Source organism: Bactrocera oleae, chromosome 5 (assembly GCF_042242935.1).
Source record: "Bactrocera oleae isolate idBacOlea1 chromosome 5, idBacOlea1, whole genome shotgun sequence".
Lineage (NCBI taxonomy): Eukaryota > Metazoa > Arthropoda > Insecta > Diptera > Tephritidae > Bactrocera > Bactrocera oleae.
In genome coordinates, this window is record NC_091539.1 from 57,171,390 (window position 1) to 57,182,668 (window position 11,279).

The 11,279-nt window shown below is 34.0% G+C and overlaps 2 non-coding genes across 2 annotated transcripts; both read left to right on the top strand.

Moving 5' to 3' along the window:
* Positions 1 to 7,320: 7,320 nt before the first annotated feature.
* TRNAR-UCU (transfer RNA arginine (anticodon UCU)) lies at positions 7,321 to 7,393 on the top strand. The gene has a single exon. It is a non-coding gene; the product is annotated as a tRNA-Arg (tRNA).
* Positions 7,394 to 8,295: 902 nt separating this feature from the next.
* On the top strand, positions 8,296 to 8,368 carry TRNAR-UCU (transfer RNA arginine (anticodon UCU)). Its single transcript has one exon. It is a non-coding gene; the product is annotated as a tRNA-Arg (tRNA).
* The last annotated feature ends 2,911 nt before the right edge of the window (positions 8,369 to 11,279 follow it).

Here is an 11,279-nt window from a genome sequence, read left to right on the forward strand (position 1 = left end):
AAAGGATACTATTAAACATTTTTGGAGGGAAATAAGTTAGTTGGTCCAATAATGTTCGACTTTCTTTATGAAGTTGTGCAAAATTATCTTTTAATTTCAATTCAATTTTATTGAATATTAAGTGTAATTTATAATTTTTTATTAACTTTGATAACGACCATTGTACATTGATTAAGAGATAGCTTACCTGAAAGAATAAAATTTAATTATTAAATAAATAATATCATTATTAATAGATACAGTATTTGCCCAAAATTTAATTAAATTTACGTTTCGGCTTTATATACGTATTAATTGAAGATTATCCCTTGATAAGTGTCATAACTCATAAACTTTCAAAATGCTCACAGTCATCGTTCAAAGTATGGACAAAAATATTAGAATTCATGTTTCCATAATCATATTTCACGGATATAAAACAGAAATATCTCTTAGGAGATTCTACTATGAATATATTTGAAAGTTGAACTCAGACGAACTACTTTCTACTTTCAAGAGCATCAAAGACGATACAACCCATCGAAAGGTTATATGGAGGATAATGACACGTTATTTTGCTCAAATCTTAAATCAACCCGACAGTTGGCAGTGAAAAAGAAACAACTAATAAATTATTAACCATTTCTATGCACTGAGTTCCTTTTTCGAAAATGCTTTTTAGAACATACCAATATATATGTCAACTACAGACATACATATGTATGGATATAGGCATATACTACGTATAATAGTAAATATGTAAAAAAAGTACCAAACACTAGATAACCGTTACTTGCTATCAAGCGACCGCTTTACGAGCTACTAAACTCTTTAGTTCGTCCACAAGAGAAGCTTGTTGCTTTGAGCCTTTTCCACACACACACACACTTATATGTTCATAAAAATATACAGCTTTTATGCACTAACTACTAGCTTTTACTACGTAAACTAAAAATACTGTCTTCCTTTTCTTTTCATAATGCCTCACTAACAATTTGGGCTTGAATTCTAAACACTTAAGAGTTTTGCTGTCGCTCGTTGGAGGCGTTGCTTTGCAAGTTGCAATCTTTGCACTCGAATGCGCTTCAATTGGCTCTCAGATGTGCTAGGCTGTTGCACTGAGATTCATATGCACATGGTGTACCTGCTGATGGTAAGTCCATGGCTTTTGCTAAATGGGTCTGGTGCATTTAATGCTAACCGCAGGCGCCACTCAGATTTTACTGCATTCGAGACTGTTTTCAGGTGCTAAAATTATCAATATGTGCTTGGAGCGAGAGCAGATGACCGAGCAGCAGCAGTGATTGTGGCACATCCATACTCGTCCATATACAACACTTTTGGAAGAATTATTCGTTTTATGTGTTGGTGAAAAATTTTAATGACTGGCTATGCACTTCGAAGCAGTTGAGTACTTATAGGTGTGTGTGAATATGCTCATATATCTCTTAAGATTCTTACGTCAGTATGCAAACGCTTACAATATGTGTTGTGGGCATACGGTACTTGTAATTTTCGCTAAATGTTCCTCAAGCTCATAGTTTTTGTTTTGCTTTGTTTACAATTTCGTACAAGAAATGTAGTTTAATATGATTAGCAGATTTTTATGAATGGATTATAGAGAAGCTTGATTTTAAAGCTATGTATGTCTTTAAGAATTATTAGTAAGGAAATATATTGAGGATGCTACTCGTGTTGCCTCTTGGGTCTCTGCTAAAGCTCTGACAACCATATTCAGCATGTTCCGAAGAGTCAAATGAATACCTTTCAAGACCTAACCTACCGCTATATATCATCTGCTAACACAAACCTTCATTATCGCCTGCGTATGACAACAGCTTGCCAAGGCTTAATCCAATTTACCGTACACTTGTTATATGACTCGACTGGGCCACCGCAAGTAAATTCAGCGAACTTTAGTTTTCTCGGTTTCGGTTCATTTTTGAAGCGCCATTCGCTAGATGGTTGCAGAGTTTGGACGTCATATTCATAAAACCACGTCTCGTCACCAGTATTATGCGATTAATAATGCAGTCTCATCAGCTACATTGTCAAGCATCTATTTTGCGACCTCTACTCTATATAGTTTTTGCAAAAAGTTCAGGTCTTTTTGTACGAGTATAGCATTGGATAATACCCAAAACGTTAACCAAAATGTATGGAGTCGAACCATAAGAGATCTTGAGATCTTCTGCTATCTCTCTGATGCCAACACTAAGATTTTCAAGCACTGTTTCCTTAACGTTTTCGGAGTTATCGTCATTAACAGAGGTGGTTGTGGATAAACGGCCTTCAGTGAGGCCTTTGTGCCACTCAAATACTTCTGTTTGTGTTAGAGTAGACTCCCCAAAACTCCAAAACACTTCTTCCTAGCCGTGATTGCAAAGGAAACACACAATTTCTAGTCAACCTGTGGTTCAACTTTTTTTCCTTGGTAAAGGTCGCCAAACACAATTTTTGCGTTGAAAACAAAGAGTCACCAAACACGCACTGAAAGATAGAGAAATAGATTGCAAAAACCCAATACCAGAATCTTGGACAAAACTAATATAATTTCATTAAAATTTGCTCTTAAGTCATTCCATATACTATGAATATTTCAAGTTTTCAATAGTTGTTTTCAGAGATGTTAAATTCTTATAGAAGAATTTTAATCAATTTCAAATTTTCAAACTTTTCCAATTCGCTCGCAATAGATGTTTAAATTCTAAAAATCTTTTACACGATCTCTTTTAACGTGTCTTGGTTTTTCTCATTTTTCTCAAGCAAAACTCAGTTACAGCTACTAACTGCCGAAGTAACTGTAAATTGTGGAGCAAATATTGTTCGGTTAGTGAGAAAACTAACGAAATCCAGAACAGCACTAATTTGCAACTTTCCGGATTAAAAATTAAATGACGATGCAAAATGAGAGTAAAAATTAAGTTCGATAAGTCGTTCACATTAATTAAAATATATGCATGTATTTAGACCCTGAGTATACCCAAGGTATATTAAGCTTGCCACGAAGTTTATAATACCAACAAAGAAACGTCGGAGACCCTATAAAGTGTATACCATATATAAATAAACAACGTGATGTGCTAAGTCGATTTAGCCATGTCCATCTGTATCACTGGCTGTCTGAGATATCGATCTGATATTTGGCACACACCCTTTTCTCCCAAGAAGCTGCTAATTTGTCGGAAACGCCAATATCGGAGCACTAAAGCATACAAACAAGTATAACTGCCATACAAACTGATCCATCAAAGTCAAGTTCTTATATGGAAAACTTTTTTACTATGGACTATTGTCCAACAAAATGTCAAAATCTCTAAACAAATTGTACCACTATTGCATACAGCTGCCATACAAACTAACCGATCAAAATTAATTTCTTGCATAAAAAATTTTTTTATACATATAGAGGCTATTATAGCTGAAGCTAAAGCTTTTCCTTGTATTTTTTTTTTTTTTTGTCTAATAAATTAAAGCAAATAATCTTTAATCCCTAAAATTAATTATTTTAATGTAACTCAAAGAGCACAAATTAAAGCAAAGCTAATTTTTAAACAAAAATTTTATTTAAAAATATTTATATTTACTTTACGTGATCAATAGCAACAACAAAGCCAAACTGTATAAGTATTTGCTACTTTTCTTGATATCTTTTATTCTGTTTACATTTGTGTCTAAGCATTTGTAAAATGGCTTTTTGGATGCATTCCGTGTGCATTCTATTTACTTTCTATGCGTGTTATTGTATATGAACACTCACACATATGTACATTTATATTTGTATACACCTATTTGTATAGTGACTACACTTCTCTCAAAATGTGTAGACAACTCTTTACAACAACTCCTAATGCTGCTATCAAAAGTTGGCAGTGAAACTTCAACTTCGTTCTGAGGTTTGATTCATTGTTGTTGTTGTTTGATAATACTTTTTCTAACGAAATTCATCTGAATTTCTTCCTTTATTTATTTAATGTACGATATGAGTTTGTACTTGCCACCAGCGTGCTTGATATTTGTGCTTGTGTTGTTTTTATGCGGACGTGTACGTGTCTTCACAAAATTACATTTAATTAAAATGCATTTCCTCAACAAACTTCATAAATGCAACAAATAACTCTTGTAAATAGATGTAAATGCAGTAGAATTGTGTGTTGCAATAAATATTGTTGCTTGTCTTGCCTACAGCTGCTGCCACATACAAAATAATTCCAAAAATCCACCAAAAGTCATGCAACAAAATTATTTTTTTATTGCATTCAATTCGTGCGTAAACTACTGTTAGACAACAAACCTCTATAGCTGGTTGTAGATCGGTGCATATTTACAACAAAACATCATAGCTGTCATTAAAGCATATGTCGAGTTCGAAAAGGAAGGTGGTTTCGTTAAAAGCCCAGACTTTAAGCTGCACTGTTCAGCAAGAAAAAAAAATTTTGTGAAGTCTAATTTTTGGAGTTAAAAGCTATTATACTTTCCCTGCTTCTAAAGCAACGCTTATGAGGTTAGAAAGGGACAATGATATAGAAATAATTGAAAAAACATTCAGTTTGTTATAAGTGTAAGAGATTTTCTAACAGAAACTAGGTACTTGTACTAATGTCGTAGCTAATCTTCTAAATAAAAAGTATGGTAAGTTAGAGACGCCTCAAATTATTCTGCATGAGCTTCAGACTGATAAATTGCTCGAAGCATAGGCGCATATCACGATGGTAATCCAATAAATATTAATTCTCACCGCACGATGGCGCCATTATAGCAAGAGTTTACTGACGTGTAGTTCATTCTCGTAGACGGCCACAGTCAATATTTCAACCGAATTAGTCGTAATACAACTTCATAATTCATGCCTATTCGAGGGCAGACCGCCGCTTAAAAATGCACGAGATAGGTGAGGTAGTAGTCATCTCAAAAGAATACGAGGGTTATATCCAGTTTGAGTTTGTCCGAACAACAAGTAGCCTTAGACGAAACATGGATGCAGCGGTGCTCACCAGAGACCAAGAATAGTAGAAAGTCGACGATACTTCGAAGACGACAAAGACAATACTAGTGGCCCGAAAGGTGATGACCACCGTTTTGTGTGATCTACACTTACTACTTGGAGAAGAGCAAAACGGTCACAGCGCTATCTACTAAGCCAAGTGTTTATGCCGGTTGAACGCCGAATTACAGAAAAAAGTTTCCCATTTGGCATAGAAAGAAGTGCTCTTCTACCATGATAGCTAAGCGGCCGCATATAGAAATTTTGTATTCAGAAGTGGTAAATTCAAATTGTCATCAAATGTACGATCCACCCTTATGTGCTTAAGCTCAGTTGCAACTCCGACAATATAAAATTTTACTTTAAATAACTGCCGCACAAATATTTGCCTCCATATATTACATACTTACATATTATATTATCCATTATGATAGGTAAATATGGTTATTTGCAATATCAGTTTACATATTAAAATTCTTTTTTTTTTTTTTTGGTTTTGGTAACTATTTTAAAGAGAAGGAAAGACCAAATACGTTTTTAAATATTTAAGTTTTCAATTACTTGCAGTCAATATTTGTAGGCTTCGCATTGTAGCTTGGTGCATTTATTAGAGCTGTTAATGGATTTTTATATACATACATATATTATGCCTACAAAGCCATATACACATAAACTCACATACAAGTGCATATTTGCTAGGTGTTTGCTTAACGCTACTTGTTGATTCAGTTTCTGGTGTTGCAAGGTAAACAAACACTTGTAACTGTTGAACAAATGTGACACCTCGAAGAATAGTGCTGACAATAGAAATTTAAATTGGTAGCAAATAGCTACAAACATAAACAAATTTAAGCACTGCTACCGAATCTGTTGCCATTACAGATTATTCCACCAGAAATCTTTAATGTATGCCATTGAGTGGGAATTACCACCCATAGAGAATATTCAATTAAAGAATCTTCCAACCATTTGAGGATATAGCCTTTAAATTTACCTACATACATACATATATATATATTGTGTTACATCAATTTCAACTATAATTCAAAGAGTTACATATATCCTTTTGCACTGATATCAATAAAAAAAATTTTGAATTTTTAATTTTCTAGAAACCCCTTAAATAAAATTAAAAGAAGTTAATGTTCTTCAAAGAATGTCTTATATCTTTCTAGACTTACTGTCTGATTCTATTTGTTCCGACTTCTACGAGATTTTCTCTCTCTTCCTCTTTGCTTAAAGACCTGCGCTAAACTATGTAACATGAATGACTCTTAGAGAGCAGAATAGCATAAATTATAATGTTTAGGGTTATTAGCGTTTTTTAGGGTTTTAGGATAGTTTAGTGTTATAAAAACGTCACTTGGCCGGATAAAAAAAGATGAAGAGTAAACAAAGATTCTGTCAAACTATCGCCTGTTTCTAGAATTCCGATCCTTAAAATTTAATATTGCGATGCGAAACGGTTATAAGAGTTCATCATAGATAGGCGAAGTACAGTCATACAGTAAACCATATATAATAAATGATAACGCAAAACGTTCTACAGTAAATGATTTGTGTCAGAAAGACTAATGAAAGCTAGCTTAATATATAATATTATAGCACGCATAAGCAATAATCATATCTATATCTAAGGCACATATCGGAATCTTGAACATATATGTGTATGATGTGTTTTGCCTGGTATTCATGTAGCATTGCTCTATAGAAGAAATCATTATAATCTTTCTAGTTATTTAAAAAACCGAAACGATCTTCGGTTTTACTGTAGTCCCATAACATAAACCGTGTAGGCCGCGTTTGTGAGCTATTACTCGTTTTTTAGAAACTTGTTGTTAATATCAAAAATGATAATTTATATTTTCAAAAAACTCTATCATCTTAGGTGAGCTGAAATTTTATATAAATTATATCTGTAATACCCATTAACCTTTCGGAAATTGTTAAAAATTTGTAACACTCTCTTTTTCTTAAAACTACATTAACACGAATATCAAAATTTTGCATAATAAGTGTGGTCAATTATCTTTTATAGTATTTGTTCAACAATTTTACAAATTCTAACGTTTTCACAGTGTCTTTAACATATCAGTTATAATATTATATATGACGACTGCTGACAGTTGAAAAGTAGTCGGACTATGTTGCTATGATATTAACAACCGTAAGACCATTTAATATTTAACCATTTAATGAAGAAGAGATTTCAAAACACTTGTGTTAACAACACACAACTGTTCGTTGGAAGTCAAAACTCGCAATATGATCAGTTGTTTTTTGAATATCACACAACAGACTTTTTAATTTACCACATTTTTTTATTCAAAAATTTTGAAACTACGTAACTTTCTATCGGCCCTTTGGTGCAGTGGATAGCACATTGGACTTCTAATCCAAAGGTCGCGGGTTCGATCCCCGCAAGGGCTCGAATAAACCATGAATTGGTGAATATATTCTTTTGCAACAAGCGGACTAATTAAATTCATGAGTAAACTTCACACATACATATTATTTTTGGTAGATTTAGGTAGCTAGCTACTTGACTATACTTCTACACGCCAGAGTCCTTTGAGACCCGAAATGTCACATGAATACCAAAAATACAACTGTACTAGGAGTAGGAATTGTTGACAGCATCTGCTAGCAAAATAATTATATGTACTTCAGAAGATAACCCTCTACTTGCTGAGGAACTAAAATATTTACATTGTAAAGCCAAAGTGCTGGGTTCAGACCTGACTTTGGGTCAGTTTATGAAGTTTTTAAAGATGCTGATTTTGCAAGCACGATGGCGCCATTATAGCAAGAGTTTACTGACGTGTAGTTCATTCTCGTAGACGGCCACAGTCAATATTTCAACCGAATTAGTCGTAATACAACTTCATAATTCATGCCTATTCGAGGGCAGACCGCCGCTTAAAAATGCACGAGATAGGTGAGGTAGTAGTCATCTCAAAAGAATACGAGGGTTATATCCAGTTTGAGTTTGTCCGAACAACAAGTAGCCTTAGACGAAACATGGATGCAGCGGTGCTCACCAGAGACCAAGAATAGTAGAAAGTCGACGATACTTCGAAGACGACAAAGACAATACTAGTGGCCCGAAAGGTGATGACCACCGTTTTGTGTGATCTACACTTACTACTTGGAGAAGAGCAAAACGGTCACAGCGCTATCTACTAAGCCAAGTGTTTATGCCGGTTGAACGCCGAATTACAGAAAAAAGTTTCCCATTTGGCATAGAAAGAAGTGCTCTTCTACCATGATAGCTAAGCGGCCGCATATAGAAATTTTTATTCAAAAATTTTGAAACTACGTAACTTTCTATCGGCCCTTTGGTGCAGTGGATAGCACAGTGGACTTCTAATCCAAAGGTCGCGGGTTCGATCCCCGCAAGGGCTCGAATAAACCATGAATTGGTGAATATATTCTTTTGCAACAAGCGGACTAATTAAATTCATGAGTAAACTTCACACATACATATTATTTTTGGTAGATTTAGGTAGCTAGCTACTTGACTATACTTCTACACGCCAGAGTCCTTTGAGACCCGAAATGTCACATGAATACCAAAAATACAACTGTACTAGGAGTAGGAATTGTTGACAGCATCTGCTAGCAAAATAATTATATGTACTTCAGAAGATAACCCTCTACTTGCTGAGGAACTAAAATATTTACATTGTAAAGCCAAAGTGCTGGGTTCAGACCTGACTTTGGGTCAGTTTATGAAGTTTTTAAAGATGCTGATTTTGCAAGCGACTCTTTGTTCTTGGAAAAAGTAATATATGGTTTAGTATCTCAAGTCGTTTTGACTATGACCCAGAAACATCCCGAAAAGCATATAATTTTGAATATATGTACAAATATTCATCATAATGAGTCACATAGGACTTCAAATGGTTCGGTGTCTTTCTTCACATAAACTGATCTCTCTATCAGGTACAAAAAAAATCATAGAACCATATATTAGTATGCCGAAATAGAATAGAGCTGACGATATCATATGGTAAATATTGGTGCAATAGTATCACCGGTTCACGTGGCACGTATTCCCACTAGTCTATTAACTGTCTCGGAACAAGGATACATAAAATAACTGTAAGTAATTCACTAAAGACCAATTGGCGATCGAAAGTAATACGGAATCTTAAAGAGCAACGAAACGAACTGGAATTTTAAGCGCGCTAGAAAATCAATTACATTGACAAAGTTCTCGAAGAAATTTGATAATTCGAACATCCAAGTCAATCCTTGGACTGAACTCTCTACGATTATGGTATCCCTTAAGAAAGTAAGGATATTTTCCGCTACTACTGAATAGTAAAAGTGAGAGCTGTTTGTGGAGAATTTAAACTAGTTCATTCGCAAATCAAAATCTTTTTTAGACTGCTGCACTAACACGCCTAAGGACTTGAGTATTAATACGGTGACTTTATAATTGGACTGAATCTTAAAGCTTTTTCGAATACATTAAACACGAATTAAAGTGGAATTTGATCAGAGGTCTAGAAACTGGTTTTTCAATAAACCAATCAAGCAATCGAGAGGGAATTACAACGCGGAGGAAACAAATTACCAAATTTAAATCATTTGAAAACTCCCTCGTAGAGAAATTAGTTGTAATCACTTTTCATTAAACATTCAAATGAATAAAATTTACACCGTAAACCAGTACATACAGACACATATACATATGCATGTGTGAGTATACTCAAATAAATTTAATCCACCACATTAGCAAAGCAAGCTAATAATAATAAACGAATAATAATAATAAACATACAACAAAAATAAACAACAAATGCACAAAGCCAATAAAATGCGATAAACACATGTACTTTACCAATACACAGATAAATGAAAACATAAATAATTACTAGAAATATGCATTAATGCAAAGAGCTAAGAGTGTGCAAAATATTAGCATAAACAAAAGGCAATACATTTAATGCTTCATTACGAATTTAACTGGGCGTAACGGCAGTCCAAGAGGCGCTGACAATTACACGAAAATCATTAATTTGGAAATTTCGTAAAATGGCAAACAAACGAAAAGGAATGAAGCGACAGGGCAACGACAACAAACAGACAATTAAAACAAAATAAACAAAAGGATAAAGAGCTGGAGAAAATGGCGAGACAATGGCAATGGTAGGCCAGCAAGTACATGATATATACCTACACTCATATATAAATGTACAATAATTCAAATACATATGCACAACAATACATCTGGGCATGTGTGTGCATGTGTAAGGGCGTGAGAATGTGCTTTATTGTTCGGCGACATATTAAACGCCTATGAAGTGTCTTTAAATGTAGAGCTTTTCCCTGAATTTGTGTGTAAAATGGCCATATCCATACATATGTACATATACATATATTTTTCTGCACGTATCTTTGTATCTGAAGGTTTAGCTTGTGCTATATAAAGACTAGTTATTCACTAGTTGCAAGATAATAATATTCATATTCTGAGCTGCTACTAAACCACTGAGATCTGTATTTTTTTTCTTTTCTTAAGCTCCTGTAAGCGATTTAGCTTAATACCCATACTATGTAAGATAATTGACGATTGTTCATTCATCCAATGGCCTGGCTACTTCATGAGCCTTTTGTATTACGCATGGCCGCTAAACCTCTAGGCAACATCCATGATAAGCTCGCGCTGATACCCATACATAATAGGGGTGTAAGCCTGCCTCATTGGATACTTTCATAGTCCAAGCTTCAATTTCAATTGTAAGATGCTAAACATGGTAGGCGATGAGACCTTTTCACCAAGAAAGTATCAAAATTAGTGAATCTGAAGAATCTATGAAGTTATTATACAAAAAACTAAAATCGGTTTAAGTTATTAGAATATTTTGTTAGAATCTTTTTTAATGTTTATTCATCATTTTATATACTAAACAAGCTAGTTGTTTGAAAGCAATAAATATATGTATGGTATTAAATATATCCCAAAAATTGTCCAAAACATAAATAAGTTTTCTTGGAAAAATATCACTTATTTCCAGAGTTAAAATTTCATAAACATAAAACTATACTTGTAATCAGCTGATCCTGTAAAAGCCCTGCAAAATACTATTTGACTCGTTGGGGTAGTCTCTTTTGTATACCTCTTTTAAAAGAACACACTTAGTAGTGTTATCGGAGTAAGGCCTGTTTTCAACGCTCGAAGATACGTTCGAAGTATACCTTTAGTCTTGCCATAAATTCTGTTACTAAGTTCAAACTGCATACAACGAAGACAACTTCACAGAAAAAAGAAAAAACGCTATAAGCTATAATCCGCTTCACAAATACT